The 25,188-nt window shown below is 46.5% G+C and overlaps 1 long non-coding RNA gene across 2 annotated transcripts in view; it reads right to left on the bottom strand.

The window, feature by feature from the left end:
• Nucleotides 1–23,029: 23,029 nt before the first annotated feature.
• LOC107543595 (uncharacterized) overlaps nt 23,030–25,188 on the bottom strand; it is a 161,465-nt gene continuing 159,306 nt past the window's right edge. For both annotated transcript variants that reach the window (XR_001603826.2, XR_001603827.2), the window contains exon 3: nt 23,030–23,177. This is a non-coding gene — a long non-coding RNA (uncharacterized LOC107543595). The remainder of the gene's footprint in view (nt 23,178–25,188) is intronic.

The following is a 25,188-nucleotide window of genomic DNA, read 5'->3' as shown; positions in this document are numbered from 1 at the left end:
AGATGCTCTCACTGCGATTAGGATTATGGCCCAGGTGCTCTTCTGAGTCCTGCATATGACTATCATTCAAGCTCTTTAGACCAGTGGTTCTCAAAGGGAGGCAACTTTGCTCCACAGCGGGCATTGCTTTTGGCTATTTTACCATGGGTGTGGGGAACCGTCTAGTGAGTAGAGGGCAAGGCTATTGCTAGACATCCTGCTGTGCACAAGACAGTCCCCTGCGCCCGCAACAGGGAATTATCTGGACCAAAATGTCAAGAAAGCCCGGTTTAGAGCCAAAGCTTTAGGATCTGCTGTTGGGGCTGGAAAGATATCACAGGAGCCGTTTCAAGAAACAAACCTATCAAGTGTCTCCCTGAGCCTGGTTTACCCCAGGGGCAGTCTTGAGTGCCTACTATGTTTAGGGCTGCGATACAGGGGTTGAGACAGTCTGGCTTTCTGAAGCCAATAGGCTCCCACAGAGGCCAGGACGCTGACTGATGGCTGAAGGACAAATGGAAGAATTAGCTAAATCCCCCTGATGGTAAATGCCTGCGTCTAATCCCAGAGATTAGATATAAATTAGAAGCGGCTTTAGGAGGTTTAGTATCACTCCGAAGACTAAAGGAGAGTTTTCTAAAGTGAATCCATCTCCAAAGCAAGTTGATATTTCTCCTGATTTAAGAGGCTTTTACTAGCTCGCGGGGTACATGGAAACCAGCCTGTCTACAGGACAGCTGCCTCTTTCTCCAGTCCAGGGGTCGCCAGGTGCCAGGTGTGGAAGATGCCAGAGTCCAGGCTTCCAAAAGCGACATCCACTGAAAAGACGTGAGAAGTCTTGTTTTCATTGAATTCCAAAATGAAAAATTAACATTTTCCTCTGTAATTCAATAAAAGTATTTTGTTTTAGCCTCGTATCTTTTAAAGCCCTGATTCTCACTTCACTTTTCAGGAAGCGTTGTGCGCCTCTGTCAAAATTCAAAGAGGCTGGTTTCGATTTAGAGATCTATGTTCACGTATAATCACATTAACCAATAATGATTTACAGTGTATATTTTCCTCCACATGTATGTAATAAGTGTCTGCAGGGTTATTCCACATCTTGCTCGCTTCTCATGCTCTTAGATGTGTTTGTCATAATTTGCTTGTGATGGTTTCTCTCTGATGTCCCCCAAATTAACAGGTCACTCAACTCACCACAACCAAGTAAGGGGCTCCAAGAGCAGAGTCCCGCCAGTGTCCTGCCACTTGCAGTCTATGTTTATGGTTCATGGCAAACTGAAAAGTCCTCAGCCACATAGTATTCTATTCTCAGCACACAGAAATTATTTCGCTTGTGTTGGCATAGCGGAAAATTCTATTCAGATTGAATTTTTATTGGTACTAACATTGTTAGTGTTGCAATGACTGGTTGCTCAAAACTAGAAAAAACTAAGGAATGCTTAGTGCAAAAATATCTATAGAAAGCTGCACTACACATTATTTTATAGATAAATTAGCTTAAGAACATGCACAGTAAATAAAGGCCGTGGAAAGGTCGTCGTAAAGAGAATCCATAGATTCTGGTTTTCCTCTGAGAAGTGAATTAGACAAATTCACTTACACATGCTGAGTGTCCAGTAGCTCATTTATAAAAACGGATGGATTGAACGTCACCATCGAATGCTATCATTCTACAGTTTAGTCAAAATAACGCTTCATTCCAATAAGTGACATTACACAGAAGAGAGGCCTATAATTAAATTTAGAGCACAGGTAGCCACTTGATTCAATAGTAAATTACTTCTTAGCAAAACACCAAGAAGGACTCTATGATCCATGAACATCTGCCATGCTCACAGCTTCCCTTGGAGGCTTCTCCCACATCTGCTGCTATTCTTGCCGTGTGAGCCCACTGCCCTGATCACAGGTGATCAGACAACGGGGCCCAATACAAGCACCTAATACAGTGATAGCAACATACAGTGGCCCCTAATACGCTAATATACCTCTTTTATATTGTAAAGTGAGTGGCTGAGCCAACCTTTCTTGAGAAGTCTGGTTTGAGGGAAAGTGATCGGATAGCAGAGCGAAGGGAGAACCATAGAAACAAAACAACAGCTAGAAGAGAGGAGGGAGCAGGGGCCATAAAGGAAGCCAAATCCACGGAGCGATCTAGGCTACAAGGGAGCGGGAATCCTTAAGTACCAATGGATGCTTAGCACCAAACGTCTAGCCACAAGCCATGTATTCAGAAAACAGACGCCACCGCTGGAAACATATATTGCAATCAGAACCAAAACGTGTTGGGTTGTAAAATCCTCATGACTTGATGGCGTCCGTGCCATTAATGAGAATTAAAGACTAGGGGGGAAAAAACACGGGCTTTTCTTAAGTGGGGTACACTGCGAACCAATGCCAGTCATGTGCCTGCGAGCAAGTTCGATCCAGTGTCCCCGGCGGTGCCTGCAGAGTTTACCTTGACTTTAGTGGGACCTTGAGCTCCGTGAAGTTTGAAGCGAGTTAGTTATAACGTAGCTGCATCGTTTCTGGGCGGTAAGCGCTAGAACCCTGACATCCCATCTTGTCTCTCCCCCTTCTGTTTCTCTTTTTCTTCTTTCCTTCCTCAAAACTGTCTTACATAAGCCTTTCTAGGCTACAAATACCTGGGAGACATGAACCATCACTAACCCCTCTCCGAATCCCCACTGTCAGCTCGACAAGGTGCCCCCACATAGCAGGTGCTCAATGAACGCACAGCGGGCAATCAGGCAGCGACGAGTGACAGGCAGCCGAGTCCCTCTCTCAAGAATCTGTAGCTCAGGTAAAGCACTTTATGAAATGCTTAAGGGATTTTCTACATCCTAAAAAAATGGGGAAAGCATATGTGGGCCAGACACGCTCAACATCCCCCGGGCCACCCTGGCTCTGGCTCCCCAAAGTCACGGCCGCCGGGTCGTGCACCCGCCAGAGGTCAGAGCTTGGCGAGCGCAGCTTTGAGGCGGATCGGCGCAGGGTGCAGCTTCAAGCTGCTAGTGGCGCAGGGACACTTCATCTCTGTCCCCGTGGTTGCCCAGGCGAGTCACTTTCTAGGTAGTTTACCTTCGGCGCCTCCTATTTGTACATAACCCTGCAGGCCAGCGGGCCTGGGAAGCCCTGCGCACTTGGCTTTCGTATTGAGATAGATCCTCTTTGCATTTTTCCTCCCTGTACTATTCTTTTTCTCAGTTTGTTTGGTTTTTTTTTCACTCCTCTAGTCCCCCTGTTTTTCCCTAAAACTAGGGAGGTTTCTTCCGGGGTGAATTAGTCCTAAATTTCCCTGGAAGGTGGAGGGGATCTGCCTTGGACCGAATTCATTGTATCAGAACAAAATAACAAAAAGACCCGCTGCATTGCTTCCCAGAGAACTGTCCAGAAGGACTTCCACTTTTCAGAGCCTCGTTTGTTTTCTAAATCCCCGAAGAGAGATTTGACTCAGCAGAAACGAGCTGAGAGCCTCCTTCAGCGGCAGCCACAGCAGCTGAGCTGTGGATCTTGGCTCCGGGTCCGGCCTACTTATTCAGCAGATCCTGTCCCGGCCAAGGCCTGGAACGGCTCCTCGCCCCTGCCACAGCGCTGCCTACCAACTGTCGCCTAGGTGAGGAGAGCCTTGGCCCTGAGTCCTGGCACCCTCCCCTTCCCCCAAATCTGCCTGATTCATTTGTTCGCATTACGCCTTCAGCGTGGAAGGCAGGCCTGCCTGCCCTCCGGCTTGCTTTGCCTCCCCTTTCCCTCTCTTCTCTCTCTGTCTCTGTCTGTCTCTCTCTGTCTCTGTCTCTGTCTGTCTCTGTCACTATCTCTCTCTTGACCTGGTAAGTGAACCGGCCAAAATGGGTTTAGACAAGGCACCACAACCCACGCGTCACCAGCACACAAAATACGAGAAAAACTACTGCTGCTCATTTAAAACTGTTTGGGGGGGCGTTCTTAAAATTTCCCTTCCCTTCTTTTATTTCTGAGAGCGTTTTGGGCTGCGAGCAACAGTTAGCTTTGGATGGGTCTGATTTCAAGGTTTGTCTGCTCCGACTCGCTGTAGTTGCAGGAAAGGCGCTTGCTTGCGTTAATAAGCACTGTGACATAAAACTCAGGAGCCATTTTTTAAAAGATTGATAAATGCGGCTCTGTGAAAATATTCTGCACGGCGAAAAATTTTTTTATAAAGGAAAACTGTTGGAAACAGCACAGGTAAAGTCAGAAGACGTGAAATAGGGGGAAATGCTTGAAACTCATTCCACAGGCAAAGGGCTGCTTTCTTTAATATCTAAAAAGCTACTGCAAATCATCAGGAAGGAAAAAAATCAGCAACTCAGTTTAAAAAATGTGAAATGAGATAAATAGAAACGTTATGAAAATAAAAGTAAAGTGGTTTTTAAACACAGGAAAAGATGCTCCAACTCATTCATGATATAGAACACAAACTGAAACTAAATACAGATGGAAAAATTATAGACCAGCACAGAATGTTTATTTGCTTATATCTGCATAAAATATCTGGAGGCTGGATGCACAAAATAATTCCACGAGAAGGGAATAAATGGATGGGGCATTTAAAAATTTTATGCTGTGTGAATGTCTCTGCCAATTAAAAATATTGACTAAAAAATATTAGAAGAGAATGTGTCATAAAATAAAGGTCAAATACAAAAGCCTGGCAGGAACCCCTGAGACTCCGCGCCAGCCTGGAGGTCTCTGGCATGTGCCACTTGGAACAATGGGCTGCGTCATCACTGCCCTTTGTCTTAGTCTGGGCCGCCGTAAACAATACCATAGACGGGGTGACTGGAAGAACCCACACTCGTTTCTCACAGTTCTGGAAGCTGGAAGCCCAGTGTCAGGCCACCAGCAAATCCAGCGTCTGGGCGAGCCTGCTTGCTGGCCTGTAGACAGCTGCCTTCACACGGCATCCTCACGTCGGGGACAGAGATGGGGGGAGAGGGGCGCACTCCCGGGTCTCTCCTTCTAAGGGCACTAATCCCATTCACGAGGGCTCCACCCTCAGGGCTTCATTACCGTTCCTTGATTACTTAATTAACTGGGTGTTAGGATCTGGATGGAGACACAGACCCTGGGGTCCATCCCATCCTTACACGGGCCTTCTTTTGTATTCTGCTTTTCAAACTTTGGTTTTCCTTCTAAGTCTCACCAATTTCCTAAATACATTTCTGCCCCCAAATGCCCCTGTCCTATAGTTATTCTACTCATCTACACATGCGTGTATGACTTTGCTCAGAACTTGAACAATTAAGCCCTGTCTGTAAGCTTCCTTTAGATACACAGGAGACTAAATTAGGTTTTAAAGCTGGAGGCCTTATTCTGAGAATCAGTGGAGACAAGGGTATGGCTTCGATTTACGTAGTAGAATTGAATGTAAACAAAAGATTTAGGTCAATCTGATCCCTTATTGCCCAAGGAAATTTCCTTTTAAGGAACTGGGCTTAACCCAGGTATGCTGGCCAGGTCCAAAGAAATTGAGAAAATCTTTCAGTCTATGTTTTATCCTGCCGCATTTTGAAGAACTGCCACTGAGTAATAAAAGAAGATTTATGGATGGTCAGCGAGTTCCCAGTCACTATGACTAGGAAAACTCCAGCAACTAAGAAAAACTTACTAGCACCGTGACCTCGTTTAAATCATTGAATCTCTCAAAATCCCAGCATCTTCATTTATGCAATTGGAGATGTTTTGGAGAGGCCAAATAAATTGTAAATAAAGACGACAGCAATAGCCACTGTGGGAGCCAGTCTCCAAGATGGTGCCCAACGATTCCTACCCTCTTTGTATTTATATCCTGTGTCACCACTCCCCTCACATTGGACCTGGGTTAGCCTGTGACAAATATGGCAAAGGTGGTGGCATGTCATTTGTGAGGTTAGGTTATAAAAGTTCCTTCTATGTCTGTCTGTCTGTCTCTCTAGGGAAAGCCATCTGCCCTGCTGTGAGTAACCCTTTGGAGAGGCCCAAGTGGTGAGGCACTGAGACCTTCTGCCAAGAGCAGAGTGAGCTTGGAAGCAGGTCCTCGAACCCTGTCATGTCTTCAGGTGACTGTAGCCCTGGCCAACTCTTTGGAGGGCTATCTTACGAGGCATCCTGAGCCTACCTGGCTAAGCTGTTCCCAGATCCCTAGTCCTAGAGACACTTTGTGACGCAATGCATGCTATTTTAAGTTGCAGAGTTTTGGTGTAATTCATTATGCCGAAATAATTTGCACAGCCACGTAACAGTAACAACAACAATTATTCAATCAGGTCCCTTTTCTTCTTCACAGAAAGAGCTTCAGGGTGTCTCGAAGGCCTAGACTTGGGAACAGCGATTCCAAGGGAATGACTGTCCTTCTGACTCACCACTAACTCAAACACCTGTCACTTCTGCCATGCTGTCCTGATGAACTGCCACTCCTGGCACCCGACACACAAGTCTCATTGGCAGCCTTCAGGGGACCAAGGCCTCCCATGGAAACAACTTCTCTGTTTGTCTTCGTTGCTGCTGATACTGAACCACTGCGCCGGGCTCGTTGCCTTGGTTCTGATTGAGGACTGTTTCCAGGAATGGCACCGAGTGTCAACCTGCAACAGCCATGCCTGCCACACGTGCGAGGGTGGGGACCACGAAGGGCACTGACAAAGTCTCATCATTCACACCTCAGCCCTCAACCGCTTCTCCCATCACCCCGATTCCTTACCTGTTTGGGATTTGTCTTACCATTTAAGACCTTGTCTTTCTCTGCTCCCCTAATTCTGGCTTTCTGTCCTTCAGGTCACCTTCAATAAACATCCTACTCTGTTTCACTGGGCACCGGGCTCGTTCTTTCTGGGTGCTGCCTCCCTTGGTAGAGATTTGGCCTTATTTGCCCTGGCACTATGAGCTAGACTCAGCAAAATTCTAGATTTGTTGCCTGATCTCACCTTTTAAATGTTGCCTCTGAGGACCTGGTCTGAACGACACCCCAGCTCTGCCTTTTGGCTCTTCCATTACTCACCCATCATTAGTCTGGGTCCGGATGGCTTCTGCTCTTTTCTCCATTCCCACATTCCCTGGTTTTGTCCCGGTGCTTATGCTGAAGTCCCTTGATAATGCTGGTAGTCCCTAAAGATAGGCCGCAGTGGTTCTCAACTCTGCTTGGCATTCAATCACCCGAAGAACCTGTAAACCATTCAGACGTCCAGGTCCTATCTAAGACAATTAAACGAGAATATCTAGGTATACAGGGCTCAGGCATGAATGTTCTTGTAAAGCTCCCCAGTTGATTTTCGTGAGTAGCAATAACGTGCAGCTAGGGCTGAGCAAGTTCAAATGCTGCACTTGCTCAACCAAAACCATCTGGGAGCCAGATTCACACTGGGGTGGCCAGTTTGTGACATCTGAGTAGAGGGCGAGTTGACAGCCTTGCTGGGAAGCCAGGGGCCTTGTTTGTGTGTATCCCACGAGATGCTCCCGATGGGCAAAGGAAACAGTGAGCAGAGAATTCAGGAGCCATCAGCTAGTGCCCCTGCTCTCAGGGCAGCCCTGCTCCCAGAGGACATCAGATAACCTGCAAATAATTTTATGTTTACGGTGAGCAAACCATTGATGAAAGACGGCATGTTGCACATGTGGTGGGTAGAGAAAAAACTGTTGCAGGGCTTTTGACTTGGCACTAAGAATCCTGAACCATGGCTAATGGTATAAAAATTCTGTGTGTGCACACGGAGAGTCAAGATAGAATGAGCGTCAGAGCCATAAGAAAGAAGGAATCGGAGGCTTCCCATGGGCAGGGGGGATAAATGCACAAATACAGCTCTAAACCCAAACGTGTCAATGGCCATATTCTACTACAGGTGCTAGCTACAAATATACCTTTGAGAATATGGGTTTGATCTTTCAATTAGTGTGAACAGCTGGATTGTTCACATAAATAAAAGATGATTTCAATTGCCTTCCAATTTATGTCCAGCACTTTTAAGGGATACCAGCATTCGGGCAAAGGCTTTCTGAATTTTAGAAAACATTTTGATAGCCATTGTCACTGCTCTGCTGATTAATTACTAGAGGTGGTATTGATAACTTTTAAAGATTTTACTTAGTTCTATTCATAAACTAGATGCACGGGGATGGATTATACTCCATGAATAGTCTTGATAAAAAATGCATATATTAAATATATAGTGACTACACTCAATAGGTATGAATATTGACAAAGGAAAAATTAATATTTGAATTTGGGAGTTTGTAAAAATGTCTCAGTATTCCGGACTTACATGGTCCAGGCTACAAGGGGTGAGAGCTCCTAGTGGGGCACACAGGGTCTGTTGATCCCTACAAAGTACTGGCCTGGTTTCACCACACACAAGTTAGGTGACTCTAGGCGAACACTTGACCTCTCACTCTGAGTCTCCAAAAAGATCACACTACCTCCTTCCCAGGCGATGATTACAATCGGGTATTGGGACTGCAAAGCAAACACATGGTATTTCTCGAGTGCTTACTCTGAGACACTGGGTTAAATGCTTGGGAGGGGGGATGAGAGGTATAAGGCACAGCTGACAGTGTATTTAGGGAGATAAAATACAAAGAATCAAAGGTAATTAATTAAAAATACAAGGCACCCCTGTAAAGTTATAAAATAATATAATCACTAGGTGCTATTTAAAGGAGACCAGTTCAGATGAGAACATCTGTCTTTCATAATCACATATCTTGGGCATTATAAGCCATAAAATTTCCTTTTTATATAAAATAGGTCCACCTACCCTCATGGTCATGGTCGCCCTCACCTTATGTGTAAAGATATATGATTTCATCCTCAAAATAACCACTAAGAGATATCATTGGATTGATGAGTAATCTGAAGAATTTATCTTAATGGTGAGGTATGTAATTATGCCGTGTAATTAGTCAGAGACTCTGATTATGAGTCAGCCCCTCGCTGTCTGTAGTACGGATGGAACCAGTAACTCATCAGAACAGTGAGCATGTTCGGCCTGCGATGTGTGAGCTGTGGCTGTCAACCTAAGGCTGCTGGTGGCCGCGGCCAAGGGAGCTGAGGCCTGGTTTCCATAACTACCGCTGGTTTGGCTGGCGGGAGGCTTTCCCAGGGCTGATCTTCAGACCTGTTGGCGAAGATGTTCCTGCAGCAAAATGTGGGGTGTGAGTCATCCTCGGGGCTGCTCAGAGTCAAGGAAACTAGGGTGGCCAGGAGCAGAACAGCGATTCTACGCATAAAATTCTCTTTTGGGGACAAAGGAGGCAAGACAAGAGCGTTTAACTTTTCCTTTTCTGTATCATTGCCATACAAAGAAACTTCATTTTGCATTAATGGCACCCTGGAACCAATAATGGATCAACTTCATAATACTTTCACAAAGACAGACTTCATAAAATCACCAAACTCTATTATAACATTAGAAAGGGTCCAGCCATGGAGGCTGTGATTATATGTTTCCTATGCTGTGTTTTTAAAGATCGACCTGCAAAGATGGCTCTAAATCCAGGTCACTCTATGAAAAAGTGACATGACTTGTGCCCCCCTGAATTTTCACTGAGTATACACAACACAAATTGCTTTGATCAATTTCATTAAAATCACATTTAATAAAATTCGGGGGGTTGTATAAACAAAGCTTTTTGATGCAGTACAGATCAAGAAAATCGATTGGTTATGTTTTTCTCTCTTTTTTGCGACCTAAAGAAGACTATCTCACAATTCGACCAATCATTTGATATCCACTAGTATGTGCATAGTGTGAAACAAAGAACCCAGGGCATATGGCTTATGTCCAAAGAAATGATTTCTGAAAGCCTAGGGGTCATTAAAGACAGTAAAATAACCCATTGAAGTATTTTTTTTCTCTAAGTAGCTGAACAAGACAATGTAACGCTCACAAAGGAGACAGTTTTTATGTCTGAGGGACACATGAAACATGGAGCCTTGGAAGAGATTCCCACTCAGGGGGAAGGTAACGTTATTTGGAAATTACAGTGTCCTAAAACTAACCGAATTTGTGGAAAACAAGCACTAGTCGTTTCCTTGGAAGGCCTTTGGGAAAATCTGTCTCCAAGTGTTCCCGGGGAGCCAGTGTTTCGGAGACAACATAGGAACCACATGGCCTTTTTCTTACATGTCCACTGAAGTCTAACGTGGGTGTTCATTGAGCCTGACAACTGGCTTGTCCTTAAAAGCAGCTGATCTCAGCCCCTGTGGGCGCTCAGTTCCTCTCCCCTAAGATCCTGGATGAGTCCGGAAGCTCTGGCCCTGCCCCAGGTCGCACCTCCCTGCCTCCAGGCGCCCCAAGGGGACCCCCAGGCCCCCACTGCCACGGAGCAACAGAACAGCCTTTCTTGCTATCAGACATCAAGAATGCGGATGCCGCGGTCAGCTCCCTCTCAAGCCTCTTGTGGTCAACATGAATAGCATTCTTTCAGTCGCTGCAGATACGAAATCCACTCCGTCTTCAAGTCAACAATTGAAATCCCGGGGTCATATTTTTGCAGGACATGCTGGAAATGTTTGAGTTCGGGGGTAAAGCATTTTAAACTTGAGTGGTGTGTATATTTATTCTGTGTCTGAACGTTGCAAACGAAGGAGAGATTTTTTTTTTTTTTCAGTTTTTCAGGTTTTATTAGGGGAGAGAAAGTCAGGACAGATGGTATGCTCTCCAAATAAAATATTTTTTATTACATTAACTGGATACTTAACAAATAGGTATTTTTTATTAATGCAAAACGGACTGACTTAGCTTCTCTCCTCCTCAGCTCCCCATCTGTAAAATGGAGACAGCAATGCTACCTGCATGCCTGGCCCCACCCGATTTTTCCTTAGAAGCAGAGCCAGAAGGAAATGTGCTAACATTCTCTGTGGATTTGTTTTGCAGGAGCCTTTTTTTTTTCCCTTTTAAAAAATTCTATATCTCCACCCCCACCCACCTCTATATCCCTGGAGCACCTTCCCCCAATCACTCTTCTCTAGATTCCTAACAGTATCGCCCAGCCTCCCCCTTCACTCCTCCCCACATGCTCCTCTTTCCTCTGGGGGGGACCCTCCTCCCCAGTCATATTAACCCCTTCGGCTCCTTTAAGGATCAGCTCAGGTACCACGCACTCTAGCTCCCTGAGCGCCCCATCAGTTCTAGATGCTCCGGCCCCTCCGGCCTCTGCCCCCACAGGGACCCTCCCAGCATTCTGCACATACCGCTGCTAAAGCACTTGTCAGGCTGAGCTCTAACTGCTGATTTACAAGCCTGACACGACCATATTTATGATATTATAGATGTTTTGATTCTGTACATTCTGGCCGAGTGCCTAACACATAGGAAGTGTTACTAAATGCCCATACAATCAACCAATCAACTTAATAAAATAAGTCAAATACTTTGCCCATCATCTGATACTAATTACCTGCCTCTTTTGATTCCCTTTTTTAAAAAAATGTTTGCTGCCTAAAGAATAAATACATGGGGGAAATAGCCATCCATGGATACTTCTCTGTTCAATAGCCAACTGGAGGAGCTGATGTGGAAAAATGCAGGAATATTGCTTTGCACTAGATTTGTGTACTGAGCAAACTGAGCCTATGATTTTTGGGTAAAATATATAAGTAACAAAATTGAAAGCTATTTGCTAAAGTAGCCCTCAGCAGATCTTCATAGACCGGTCAATGTGTTGAGACAGCCAACGCTACTTGGCCAGAGCAAGGGGAGGTAGGAACAGAGCAGGTGGACCAGATCCCATGGGCACTGCGAGTCATGTCGGGAGACTATTACACTATCTACAGAGAAGATGGTGGTGGAATAACTGGACCATCTAGGGGCTGGTGCTGAAAGGGATGATTAAGTTTTCCAATTTGAGATAGATTTATAAGGTCGAGCAGACAAATTGCTTTACGAATTAGATATGAAAGGTAAGAGCAGAAGAAGAGTTAGGGAGACATGTAGCCAGGGAGTCCACCAATTTAATTTGGACTCTTGCAGGGACAGACATGCCACAATCTCCACCCCAAGCCAAGGTTGGTGACAACAGAGGCAGACAGCTGGGGGAACTGAGGAGGAAATGAGTAAGGCCGAGCTTCTTCCAAGCTCCTCCTACTACACATTCTTTGCCAGACTAAGGGAATGGTCACACTGTGAAGACGCAGATGTGGAGTAGCCTAAACACAAGGAATATATAATTAGGGCCTCCATCCATAAAGGCAATTTTTCAAGTCGCCTTAAGTAACAGCCCAAGAATACGACGTAGCCATTAAACAAGGAGCTGTGAGACGGAAAGAGCACAGAGATATGTTTCCAGGAGATAAAATGGCCTAGATTCATATAACCATGAACTAACAGCGGAGTTGGCTTGGACGCTAGCCGTGGAATCGATCACAAGCACATTGACCCAAAGAAAATAGACCAGCAGCCTACTAAATTTTTAAGTGGGCTGTCCTGCCAAGAAAACCCTACGACCGGCCAAAAGAGCCTGTATTTCTCAAATCCTAAGATAATCCCAAGGATCCAGGAATCACATCAACAGGAAGTGGGCTGCTCAAGTGGTCAGGCCCCAGAAGTTGCATCCTTTCCAAAATCTATCTCCATGGAAGACAACAGACAAGGGAAGCCCATTCATCGGTTCGAACCAGGGGCGGCTGTTCTCATGAGTCGACCCAGGAACACCTTTCACGGCCAGGACAGGTTGTCCTGGTTCTTCATGCCAGCGGCTTCTGATATGTGCCACAGACAGTCACCCCAATGTTGCCCTCCACTCCTTTGACTGTATCAAGGCATTTATTTCTTGATGTTTTTAGGCTTCAACCTTTGGACTGCAAGCTCTATGAGGATGAAAGCTTCATTTTGTTCGTTGCTTTATCCCTACAGCCTCCCTAATAGACACTTCATAAACATTTATTAAATGAGTGAGTGAAAAAATGTGAATTAGTGGTAAGACTCTAGTCTACGGTATTTGTTACAGCCCCGTGAACTAGCTGAGGGCCTAGGACTCAGCTGAGTAATCTAAGGTAAAGTGTAAATGTGCAAGAATTCATGGTAAAGTCATGGATTCTTCCAGGGGGGCATGGTATAGAGTGAGAAGAAAGGGGGTCCCAGGACTGGCCTTGAGGAGCTCCAGTGTTTAAAGCTCTGAGAGAGGCCATTCAAGGGCATTCAGAGCAGCAGAAAGGAAAGAGCAGGGAGTCACAGAAGCCAGGCAAGAAGTGTTTCCAAAAGGAGGGCATGTTCCACCACGTCAACAACAGTGTTGAAGACTGCTGGGAGGTCAAGAGGTGCAAGAAATAAAGCGTGCATCAGATTTAATAACGCACGAATGCAGGTGACTTTACTGAGTTGTTTGAAAGAACCTGAAAAGAGTGAGAGAAGAGAGAATACATTTAAATAACTCTGAGTATTTCATTTCGCTGAAATTCATGTCTGAGATCAGCCATGATTGGAGGCCACATGGGAGCCACGGTCCTGGAAGACAGACATGGGTTGTTGCAAGTGGAGCCAGAAGCTGGCATCTCATTTTTCCCTTTCCAATAGCTCCTGTATTTAACCATCTCAAACACTGGCCCGATGACATAGGAAAGCTATGTCCAGGGTTTTTCTATGTTTGGAACTTTATTTTTATTTATTTATATATTTTTTTTATTGAACACATTGGGGTGAGACTGGTTAATAAAATTATACAGGTTTCAGGTGCACAATTCCACAACACGTCATCTGTACGCTGCATTGTGTGTTCACCGCCCCAAGTCAAGTCTCCTTCCATCGCCATTTACCCGCCTTTACTATGGTTAGAACTTTAGATACAGTGACTTGGGCATATTTTCATTTAAAAATATGGTTTGCTTATTTTGCTATTTCCAGTTGGATAAAGTTAACAATTTTAAGGGGTTTGTTTTTTTCTCATTTTCTCCCTTTAAGCTCTTTTATTTCCTCGCTGTCTCAATAAACATCCTTGTGTTTACGACTAAGGGGATGATTCACTCCTCCAGCAGAGCAGGTGCCAAAAGACTTCACATTGTTTTTCTTTACACGGCACTAAAAAACTAACAAATTTCGGGCGGTTTATTGAAATAATTGGTCAACAAAGAGAGAAAATAAATCAACCCAGCAGCTTCACAGTCACGTAAGCTATTCGAGTAAAAGAGTAATCAGGATAGTTCACGGAGACGGGGTTGGTCCTGCATAAGGATAGCTCTCTGGTCCCCAAATGAAACCAACAACTGAAACTGTCATGCTATGTGGCCCCCTATGTGGAGGTAAAGGGTCCAACAGATTCTCTAACATCTTCTTTTTCTAATGAAATGAAAATATGCAATTCTATGCTGTCAACGTTATTTTTAGTGAAGTTCCGACAGAAGTTATATTTACTTTTAAATGATGGTAATAACAAGTCCGACTCTACCTCCTGGTCCTCGGTGTAGGCACAGCCACAGTGCAGGAAGGCAGGAAAGTCAAGGGAGAAGGGACTCATTCACAGGCAGAGAAAAGCATTCAATGCCAATCACAGCATGTCCACGGGCCATGATCCCCCAACACCACCTCTTCTATCTCAAAGGGGTGTCGGTGTGGTCGTCCTGACAGGGGTGACTGAGAGGCGAGAGGTGGCGGGACTGCTACAGAGGCCTGCCTGGGGGAGAGCATAGAAAACGAGTTCTCAACATCCTCATGATGTAACATAGAGTTTGAGAAACAAACGAAGGTGGAGAAGGCTATGAAAGGTCCTGTGACAAGTGGCCGTTGAATGGAACAGTCCAGGGAAGGCATCAATCAGGCTGGGACAGACAAAATGGGTAAGACTGAGGTATGAGAGGACAAATGAAGGACTTTCAGACATTGACTGAATGAAGCAGGATCCCTGGATATTCCATTAAACCGTAGTTCGGATCTCCCTGGAGAGGCAAGCTGAGGACCTCGTAGGACTGGGCGGGAACCTTCATGATGACCAACTGTTGGTCCATATCACGGCTCTGTGGTTCTGCTGTGTGGACTGTTTCGCTCGTTTTCATGTGTTTGCTTGGGTCCTGGTGAACTTCAATGATCGACTTCCCTTCTCTGCACACATCCCACTCAACCTGTTACAGCTCACCCTCCGGAGTGGCTCCCACTCGCTCTGCATGTCTCTGTTTCTACTCAGTCTATTGGCCCCAACTCCCTGGATGGCAATTCTTCCTCTACACACGCCTGGCGGACTGGTCAGTCATTACTTTTCCAACATAGAAACAGCCTTAACTTGGATGCCGATGCCTCTTTAAAGGAGAAGATAAAAGGAATACAAATCTTTACCCCTTTCAGAGGCATTTTCATAGCTTTTGAAAAATTCTTCAGTCTTTTCTTGACGTGTATGTAGCATTCGGTTTTGCCCCAAGTTCTCCTATCCATTGAAAGGAAGGAGTCATTTGCCTGCTTTTGAAAAACAACAAAGAGCGAAGTATATTCGCATCCTGTCCTCTGGCCCCTTTAGCTTCTCCAAGATGCTGGGGTATAAATAACTGGGTAATTTTAGCACCGGGGTGGTGGGTTGAGTTTTTTATAAGTGGCAACAGGTGGGCGACATCCTCCAGCCCTTGAACTGGGTCTACCCAGGCCCCTTACATTTCTAATGAAACTTCCATATGCATATGTGATCATTTTAAATGCGGTGGGGTTTCTGACGGGCTCAGAGTCAGCTTGAGAGAAGAGATAAACTACGTGTCTCATGATTTTTTTAAAACAAGAATTCAGTATTAACGTGATTTGTAGCACGGGGTGGGATGAGACACGTACGAGGCCCTTTCCAGCGAGTTTCGCGTTCACATGACTTAGCAAGGCCGTGCAATGCGAATCTAAAAGCTCGCCACGATGATTTTCTTTCTTCCCCCCCCCCCCCAATGTTGGTTCACTTGGGCTGAATAGCTTTTTTGTTGGATTCTGCCTTCTCCCCCTTTCCTAGGACTCTAGGGCCAAATGTAAAAAGAAAACGAAGCTCAGAATTGGGATATAAAAGGGAAAATATGCAGATGGGTTTCTGGCACGAGCTGCCTCGGAAATGCAGGCCAGGGAGTGCTTTGCATCTCTGTTCAGAATATTTGGAAGGGGCCCTAAATTTCAGAGATGCCTACCTCTGGGAACCGGAGCGCCAGGCAAAGGGATCTGCCAGGGCTCGGGAGAGATTCCGACTGCGGCCAACAAGGTCGCTCCCGTGGGTGGCGGCGGAGCGGGGTTGCGCCGCGTTGCCCACCCACGTCGCCGTCCCCCCCACACGGCATCGCACACTTTTCTGGGACCTGAACAGAATGCGAGCTGGGCGGGGCCCCTTTCTCTGGCAGAGAGCGACACACATGATGAGGTGCTTCCTGGCTTTTGGAAGCTGCGGGGTTCGCTGATTTACAGCTGGCCTGGGACTCAGAGCGGGCCCATCTTTTGAACGGAGGCATAAATTGCGAGTCCTGTCTGTAACCGGGAGGGCCCAGGGGCACACGACAGTGGGCAGGAGGAGTGCTGTCTGGGTTGCTTGGCTTGGATCCGAATTTGCACTGGGACCGTGAGAAAAATTCTCCTTTCAGTGCCTCGGTTTCCCAGGGTATAATGTCACTGAGAGCTTTCTCTGAAAGAAGCCTGGGGCGTGGAGCTTCATGGCTTCATGTTACCTCTATTTACCCTCTTCTGTCTCCAGGGGGTCAAATATATGGTGACGGAAGGAGATTTGATTTTGGGTGGTGCACACGCAATGCGATATACAGATGATGTATTATAGAATTGTACTTAAAACGTATAATCTTGCCCGGCCAATGTGGCTCAGTTGGTTGAGTGTCATCCCCTGCACCAAGAGGTCACTGGTTTGATTCCCAGTCAGGGCACATACCCGGGTTTCAGGCTCGATCCCCAGTGGGGGGCGTGCAGGAGGCAGCTGATCAATGATTCTCTCTCATCATTGATGTTTCTCTCTCTCTCTCTCCCCCTCTCCCTTCCTCTCTCTCTGAAGTCAATAAAAACATTTTTTCAAAACTTCTGTCATGTTATTAACCTGTGTCACCTCCAACAAACTGGATAAAATTTTAAAAATGTTATCTCCAGTCGTTGTTTATTTTCCCTCCCTGCTTGCTCCCTGCCCTCCATCCTCGCCTGGCTTGAGGGGTCGGGTGTGGAGAGGAAGAGGAGAAGCCACATTAAACAGGAGGATGGGGGAAGGTGTGGTGCCAAGTTTAGAACGCACTCAACCTTGCGGGCTTGGAGTTTTCAAGCAACCTCCTGCCTCTCGAGCTTTTAGTTTGTTTATTCTTGGCAGAAGGAGGCTTCCTGTTTTGAAGAAAAACAGCTTATAAAAATGCTTGAAAGGGCTTCTTGGACATCAAAACACCCTTCCCAAACAATATTTTGATGATTTAACATGTAAATGAATCAAAACAATGTGAGCACCATTTCCTATAAAGTATGTGTGGGTTTTAAAAATTAAGGGGATAGTGCTTAGCTAAACATACTTTGATTATTGAAGATCAAAAGCATCTGAAAAAGAGCCTGAGAGGTTCGCTGAGTCTAAAACGAGGCCAACCCAACCGCTCGCAGCTGAAATGCAAGCAAACAATTTACTATTAAAAGACCTCACGGACGTGATTACTCTTTAGTCTTGGGGCTTGGGACTCTTGCAGCCAAAATCATCTTTTGATGATTGTAATAACGCTGGTGAGCAGTCTTAGGACCAGAGCTCTCAGCTTATCCGAGGTGGAGGGTGGCTCAAGGCCAGGCCCCTCAACCTCTCAGTTCACTCAGTTTCATTCCCTAGGCCTGTCTCAGGATATTCCCCATCACTGCTAATTGGATGGGTGGTTTTTGTCAGATGGGAACAACTTATCTGTCAAATCTCAGACACTTATACTCAAATATCTAAGTCTGCTTCTAGATTCAGAAGCTGAGGCGGCTGTCTTCCCGCTGGGATGGACGGGTCCTCAGATGTACTGTTTCTCCCAGTCAGGATTCTGTAAGTCGAATGGATGTATTGGAAAGCACACAGATTCCATAGTATCCCATATTATAGAAGGACTTACTATAGACCACTCAGAGAAAACTATAGCAGACAATAGATTTAGGTTCTGGACCAATCAGCAGATTAGGCATCTACTATGAGTAAGATATTATAATAGGTAAAATTCGCAATGAAAATATGAAGAGACAGTCTTTTTGACTGTAAGGAGCTCTGAAACTAGCAGAGGGAACTCCGCGGCAGTAACAAACTGAGGCTCTGTGTGCTGGAAGCTCAGGGAGGGTCTCTGTGAAAATCTAGAGTTTTCAGATGAGAGAGGAATTCCTCTGCTAGCATCATCATAATATTTTTAGAATGTATGGCACTTATGAGGAAGGAGGGGTAGAGTTTATAGACATGATTATGGGAGGAGACAGAGGCATCCACGTGGAACAGAATAATTACAAAGTCCGAAAGTTAGTGAAAAGGTCTGGAAAACCTGGAACAAAGGGTCCGTGCACAATGTTTTCCAACTGTGTTCCCCTGCGCAATGCGTGATCCTTGAGAAGTTATATGATTACGTTTACTAGGAAAGTTTTGGTGCGAAAATGCTAAAATCTGAAACATTGCACAATTTGGGGGAATGTTTAACTGACTCCTTTCCAAGAGAAGGCATAAGAGCGCAATATCTATTTCATTCATTTGACAAATATATGTAGCAAAAAGATGGTAGTGGATCAGAAAGACAGAGTAGCTCCCGGCTGGCATGGCTCAGCGGTTGAGCATCAACCTATGATCCAGGAGATCACGGTTCGATCCCTGGTTGAGGGCCTGCAGGAGGCAGCGGATCAATGACTCGCTCATCATTGATGTTTCTCTCTCTCTCTCCCTCTCCTTTCTTTTCTCTGACATTAATAAAGACTTTAAAAAAAAAGAAAAAGAAAGAAAGATACAGTAGCTGTAGGAGTTGTAAAGACTTAATGAGTTTTAATATGTAAGTAGACATGATTCGTCCTTAAGCACAGTGCCTGGCACATACACAGTAAATGTTGTTTTTGTTACAGTTCTTGCTACTTGAACAAGGCATCGGACAAGAATTTTCACGGTATCTTTCTAGACAAAGTGAATACGTATCGTCTGAATGTTATAAACAGGTAAAGGGCTATGTCTCCACAATGGACTAGGTTTCCTGGAGATGCGACGCACTAGCCTTGAACGTAGTGGTCTGGCCCTTAGGTAGACATGGCAGGGAAGGTTCCAGGCTGCTTGACCTATGAAAAATGCCAACACTTTTCCGGCCTACGCAAGTCCCTCTTTCAAGCTCCTTGATCTCAGGTAAGGTTTGAGAAGTGCAGGGAAGGAGAGAGGAAGGAGAAACGAAAAGGCAGAGAAGAGACAAAGAAAAACCACTCGCAGGGATGACATCACCGCTGTGTCGTAAAACTGAGCGTTAAACCTGCAGGAGTCATTCCTGCTCTATCTCAATGGGGAACAACGGGCTGAGCTCTTGGGGTCCTCGGCTAACACGACTACCAGATGGATCCTGGGTTTGGTGGCCGGAAGGGAGCATTCCTTCTTGGGGTTTAAGATGCAACAACGCGTTATTAAACCTGTTTGTAACACAATGTGCGAGATGACATCATGTCCCCGGGTGTGCGTGACCTCACCAAGAATGTGTGCCCTGCTGCGCAGAAGTGGAACTCCAGGATGCAGACAGTGAGCTAATGCCTTATAAATAGCTCCCCTCCCCCGCTCCCCTTCCTCCCAGATCCAAAATACTCTTTAAAAGAGGAAGAGAAAACATCTTGTATGCAATCCCGCATCAAAAAGACGTCATAAAAAAATGTTGAGCAATAAGCACCTGAGACGAATGGAAAAATCGACCTAGCCTCGGGAGACTGCGATTTTTAGCCTGATATCTCAGTCACGGTCTGTCAGCGAATAAAAAAAGGCCTCGATATTGAGAGCAGTGGGACCTCAACGCGGAGAACTGGTTATGCTGGTGATAGAAAAGCTAAGTTTAATGAGACAAACAGGTCCAGAACCAGCACATCTGGAAAGACAGATGCTGCCTTAAAGAGGAGATCCTCATTGTCTGCAAAGCGGTCACTGGTCTGCGCACAGTGAGGAGTGACAACCGTCCGGTCAGGGTCAGGTCTAAGGTCAGGAGAGGAAGACGGAGCTCGCCGTAGCTGAAGGCTGGGGAAGCAGCCGCTCTGCCACCTCACAGTGACGAGCCACGGTCTCGCCATCTTCACAGGAAAGGTTAAAATCCGTCTTCATGGGCACTGCCAGTGTTGCGGCTGTCGCCCCGGACAATACCGACGTCCAGTACAGACGCGCTTATTTATCATTCAGTAACTCGCCGCCGGGTAAGCGTGTTGCTTTCCAGGTCAGTCTCTTCCCCCGACGGTCCTACTGCAAGGCTGGAGCAATTTCGTGACAAGGGGTATTCGACGGTTGACTGTGGACGCAATGCTCTATCATTAACCGACACGTAATTAGTGCGTTAAAAATGAACTAATAGCACGTAACTTAATACAATCGCCCCCAAATGGAGAAACCCGGGCTTTCTCACAACGGGGAGCACATTACAGTGGGGGAGCTGGAAGCGAGGAGCCGCCAGCTGGCAGGGCACCGCGTGTTTCAGGTTACTGTGTGTTTATGACCTCCGTGTTCTAGAAAAACTTAATTAGATTATGCTATTTGAGAGTCCTGGCTCGCCTGGTTCCGCGCCATCCGTATCAGAACCACCCATCTGAAGTTTAATGACGCTGTTTTAATTGCACCTCTGTCTCTGAGCTCTGGAAAGGGCGGTGAGTGTAGGAGCTGCAAAATAACAGGGGGAAGGTGGGATTCCCGCAGACGGCAGCGTTTGGGGTGAAGAGCGTTTTTTGTTTTTTTTTGTTTTTCTTTGCTCGCCTCTCCCTGGTTTCTCAAGTTTTTCTCAGCCTCTTGGTTCCTTTTCCCCTTCTTCCTTGATTTCATTGACCAGACAAATGACTACGGATGTCCATCCGTCCATTTCTCCAATAAGTAGGAACTAGAAATCTGCCACGAGGGGACACGAGGCCGGTGGTGGCAGGGCCTGATCCCCCAGGACTCGTACAGATATGTAGCCACAGTGGGAGGCAGCCCACGTCACATGCCATCCGAACAGCAGAGGTGACAGGTGCTTTGAGGGTTTCAGGAGATGCCGAGGTAACTTCTGTTAAGACAATCGGGGGAGAGTTCACAGGAAAGGTAATTCTAGAGACGGATCTTGTTGGAGAAACAGTGCAGAATTATGAACGCCAAGAGAAGAGAGGATCTCAACACCAGAGAGATGGCCAGTGTGTCAAGTTATATAGAAATGTCCAAGAGGAAGCCAACTGAAAAAGTTTTAATCTCAAGTCAATGTCCTTTGAAACACTATCTATGTGAGGGGAAGATACCTGGCAGAAAGTTAAAATTCAGTACAATCATTTTATCTAAATAACACCCACTCACGTATCTGGCTGACTTTACCACTGAATCGAGCTCATCCATCCAGCCATTCGACAGACATCAACAGATGACATAATTTGTGCGTGTATTAGGGACACACACGGCAGTGACCAAAACCGAAGTCCCTGCTCTCCTGGAACTTTACCTTCTAGAGGAGATAGATTTTGAACACAGCAGTGAATATGGAATATGTTACAATAAGTGCTATAAAGAAAGAAAAATCAAGATACAGGCAATAGAGTCTTGGCCCTGAATAAGGAGTGTGATTGGCTTCTGCAAGGAACAGAAAAGCCCAGCGTGGCTGGAACACAGAAGCAGGAGGGCGACACGGCCCAAGGGAGCAGGACTGAGATCTGGGGTAGGTCTGTAGGCCGACCTGGAGACCCTGACATTGAGCGTGAGAGGGAGTCAGGGTATTCAACGGTGAAGCGACACGATCTAATTCGTGGTGCAGTAGGACACCGCTGGCTTTTGTGTTGAGACTAGACAGAAAATTTTGTCTCATCGGCTGTAGACAGGCTCCAAGTGACAAAATATCTATCAGGATGGCTGAACTTGGTCTTGTTGGTGAACCCGTTAGCACTGAGAGCCTGGCTTCTGCATCTAGATGCTCCAATGGCAAGGGGGTGAATTTCAGCCCCAAACAGCAGCCACCTGGATCTTACGTCCAGCTCCGTTGCTTATGTCCAATCGTCATGCCTTTAATTCAAGAACAGTGGTACTACCTGGCCTGCTGCGTCCATAACTCAACACCCAAGCGCCGGCTTAAGAACAAACGCCGCTTGTGTGACTTGGTGTGGGTCGTGGCAAATTCTAGAGACAACGAATAACAGCCGCCCAGTTCATCCCATTGACCCCAGTGAACTCTGCTCAGTAAATATTTGCAGAGTGACCGAATGCCAAGGCACGCCTTGAGTTTATGCAACGTGGTGACATTTCCACCGCTAAAGCTGTGCTATTGCAAACTTTATCTTGGAGAACTCACCATGGGTGGTGAGGCTGCTCTGAACCTAGGAAGCTGCTATTGGCCAAATTATGGGCTCTTGGAGAGGAATGTTTCCTGTGTATTATTTAAAAAAAAAAATTAAAAAGAAAAGAAAAGGCCCAGCATGACTAATACGATAAGAATGTTCTCATTTTCTCCAGGAGAGGAAAGGAGTCAGGTAGAGCTTTGCAACAATCCCTGGTCACAAACCTCAGCAGACAACCAGGTCATTAACTAACCACACGCATGTGGCTCATGGAACGGAACATCCCGGAGCTCTGAAACCACAGGCATCTATCTGCTGGATTCAAGGAAGCAGCTTCACAGGCCCGGACAGAAAAAGCATGTGCTGAACTTTCCAACGGTCCTGATTTATAGGCAAGAAGGTGCAAGGTCGCGGTACACGGAAAACTGAACTGCTTACGGTTCTCCTGGCCACCCCCCTGCAGAAACCCTGGCTGCCGTGGTTTCTAGGAAGATACCAAGCGTGTCACCTCTCCACTGGCCACACCAGGCCTTGTTCCCGTCATCCAGCCACACATCTGTGCTGTGATCCTTCAGGATCGGCCATGAGACCCCTGCCTTTGGTTACCAGCCAAGCTAGGGTGTGACATTTCTTTTTTCCTGTTTAATTATAAAGGGGAAAAAAGAGAAAAGGCTTACCTATTTGCTTTCCCCAGCTATCCGAAAGGTCAAAAGGTAGAGAACATTTCCCTCCACAAATAAGCCGTGGAATGTATTTGCCACTCGACTTTTCATGGGCAGTCGCTGTTTCTGAGCCACGGGTTCCGCTGCTCAGGAAGGTGAAATGGGGAGTTCTTTCCTGAAAGGAAAGAAACAAAAAGGGCAGCTTTATATTTATAATTCGGCATCGATGGAATGTAGGGTCATCTTTCAGACGGGAATGTGGGCTAGGAACACCCTCGGGTGGGAAGGAAGCGGCCCCTGGGCACAGGAAAAGTTCAGATTTCCCTCCGGAGGAAATAATAAAATGAATCCACGCTCCCTGTGAGGCCTTGATGACACTCTGTAAACCGGCCTGTCCTTCGTGAAAGACTCCTTTCATGAAATCATATTTTTACTTTATTTTTTTTAATTGATTTTTAGCGAGAGAGGGAAGGAGAGGTATAGAGAGGTAGAAACATCGATGAGAGAGAAACATTATCGATGGGCTGCCTCCTGCATGCCCCCTACTGGGGATCGAGGCCACAACCCGGGCATGTGCCCTGACTGGGCATCAAACCGGTGACCTCTTGGTTCAAGGGTCAACACTCAACACAAGGAGATGGAGAATTCAGTAGAAGCAAGAAATGATAGGAAAGTGACCAAGAGAAAGATAAACCCTCAAACGCTCCTGAGGTGGACTGAGCAGGGTTCTAGAATTTCCACAGGAGGAAGCATGGGGCTTCCCGCTTATTTTCGTCAGAAACTGAAAAACCCTAGATGGTCAGGAGATGAAATCAGGCAGGTGGCAGACACCTAGAGCTTGTTCTTCTCTGTTGTTCAAATCCTTTGGCTCTCCAGGCCCCATTCAAATGTCATTTCCTCCAGAAACTCATCTCTACCCACGGGTCAGCATGAAAGAGGCTCCTCTGCAAAGTTCCATGGACAGGAGCCCTGGTCCTTGTCGGGGGAGACCAGGGATCTTGTGGGCAGCCCTACACAATAAATAGGACACTCAGCTTTGCATCATTCTGAAATGAAGATATAGCCCGGCCGGTGCGGCTCAATAGTTGAGTGTCTAAAAGTGTGTCTCCCTCGAGCACCAGAAGTAAGTCCCACTTGAGCAGGGGTCTTGTCTGCCTTGTTCATTACGGAGTGTCCAGCGTCTGGAAAAAATGTCTGGTATACAGTAGGAGCTCAATAAATATTACTTGATGGGTTAAAGAATCGGAGTCACCGCCCTCAAGAAGTCAGAAGCAAGGAGGAAGACACAGAAATACAATATAGGGAGGTAAGTTCAATGACACGGGAAATCTCAGGACTGTAGGACAGGACGCAGAGGGCGGGGGCGAGGGAGGAGTGGACACAGCATCCAAGAGAGGACGCAACGTGGGGGATTAGAGGGTGCACAGAGCATGGGCCCCTACACCCTTCTTTCCCTCTCCCCCTCTTCTCTTCGAGGCCTCTCGGTCCCATGTCTCCTCTTCTGATGGGCAGGGACAACGGGCTCAGAGAGCACCCCGGGCCTGCTCTTTCTGGGTGTGGTCCTTTCTGTAGCTGTGACAGTGTTATGACTTTGCAGAATCGTAGCAAGGAGCCTGTGGGGCTGCAGCTCTGCGGGATCCTGGCAGAAGCTCTCCCAGTGCTAAGGTCAGAGCTGGGGAAAGATGCGGTCATCGCAGGAGAGGCTCTGGGGCTCCGAGGCAGAGCTGGCGTCGAGCGAGCAGGACTCTTCTTGCAGACTGCGCTCGCCTGGAAATGATCGGGAGCTTTTCCCGTGTGCGGCCAGTTTGATGGGGTTAAAACATGATTAAGCCTAAACATGTAAACAGCAAATTCCCCAGGGAATGGTGATGTAACGTTCTGTTAGGGTTAGGCTGGACTTTAGCTGGCTGTGTTGCCTCATATTGGAATCTGGTCCAAAATGTGGATTTCCTTTCATAAACCCCAGAGTCATCCCCAAGGATAGCAGGATCCACCGAAGAGAAGCCTCCCTAAAGTGTCTAGAGTTTCAAAGGCACATTTCTTAGCACCACCTGGGAAAACCACCAACGCCGATCGGCTCGTAGAGGCCTTGGGAAGACGGCGCCCGTCGAGGGTGGGCAGCCATAGGGCTCTTCTCAGGCACATGGATGACGCAGGCCCGGGTCCAGTGAGCTCTACCTCACATC

The sequence above is a fragment of the Miniopterus natalensis genome, chromosome 21 (genome assembly GCF_054644295.1).
Source record: "Miniopterus natalensis isolate mMinNat1 chromosome 21, mMinNat1.hap1, whole genome shotgun sequence".
In the NCBI taxonomy this organism is placed as follows: Eukaryota; Metazoa; Chordata; class Mammalia; order Chiroptera; family Miniopteridae; genus Miniopterus; species Miniopterus natalensis.
This window is presented reverse-complemented; position numbering and strand designations above follow the sequence as displayed.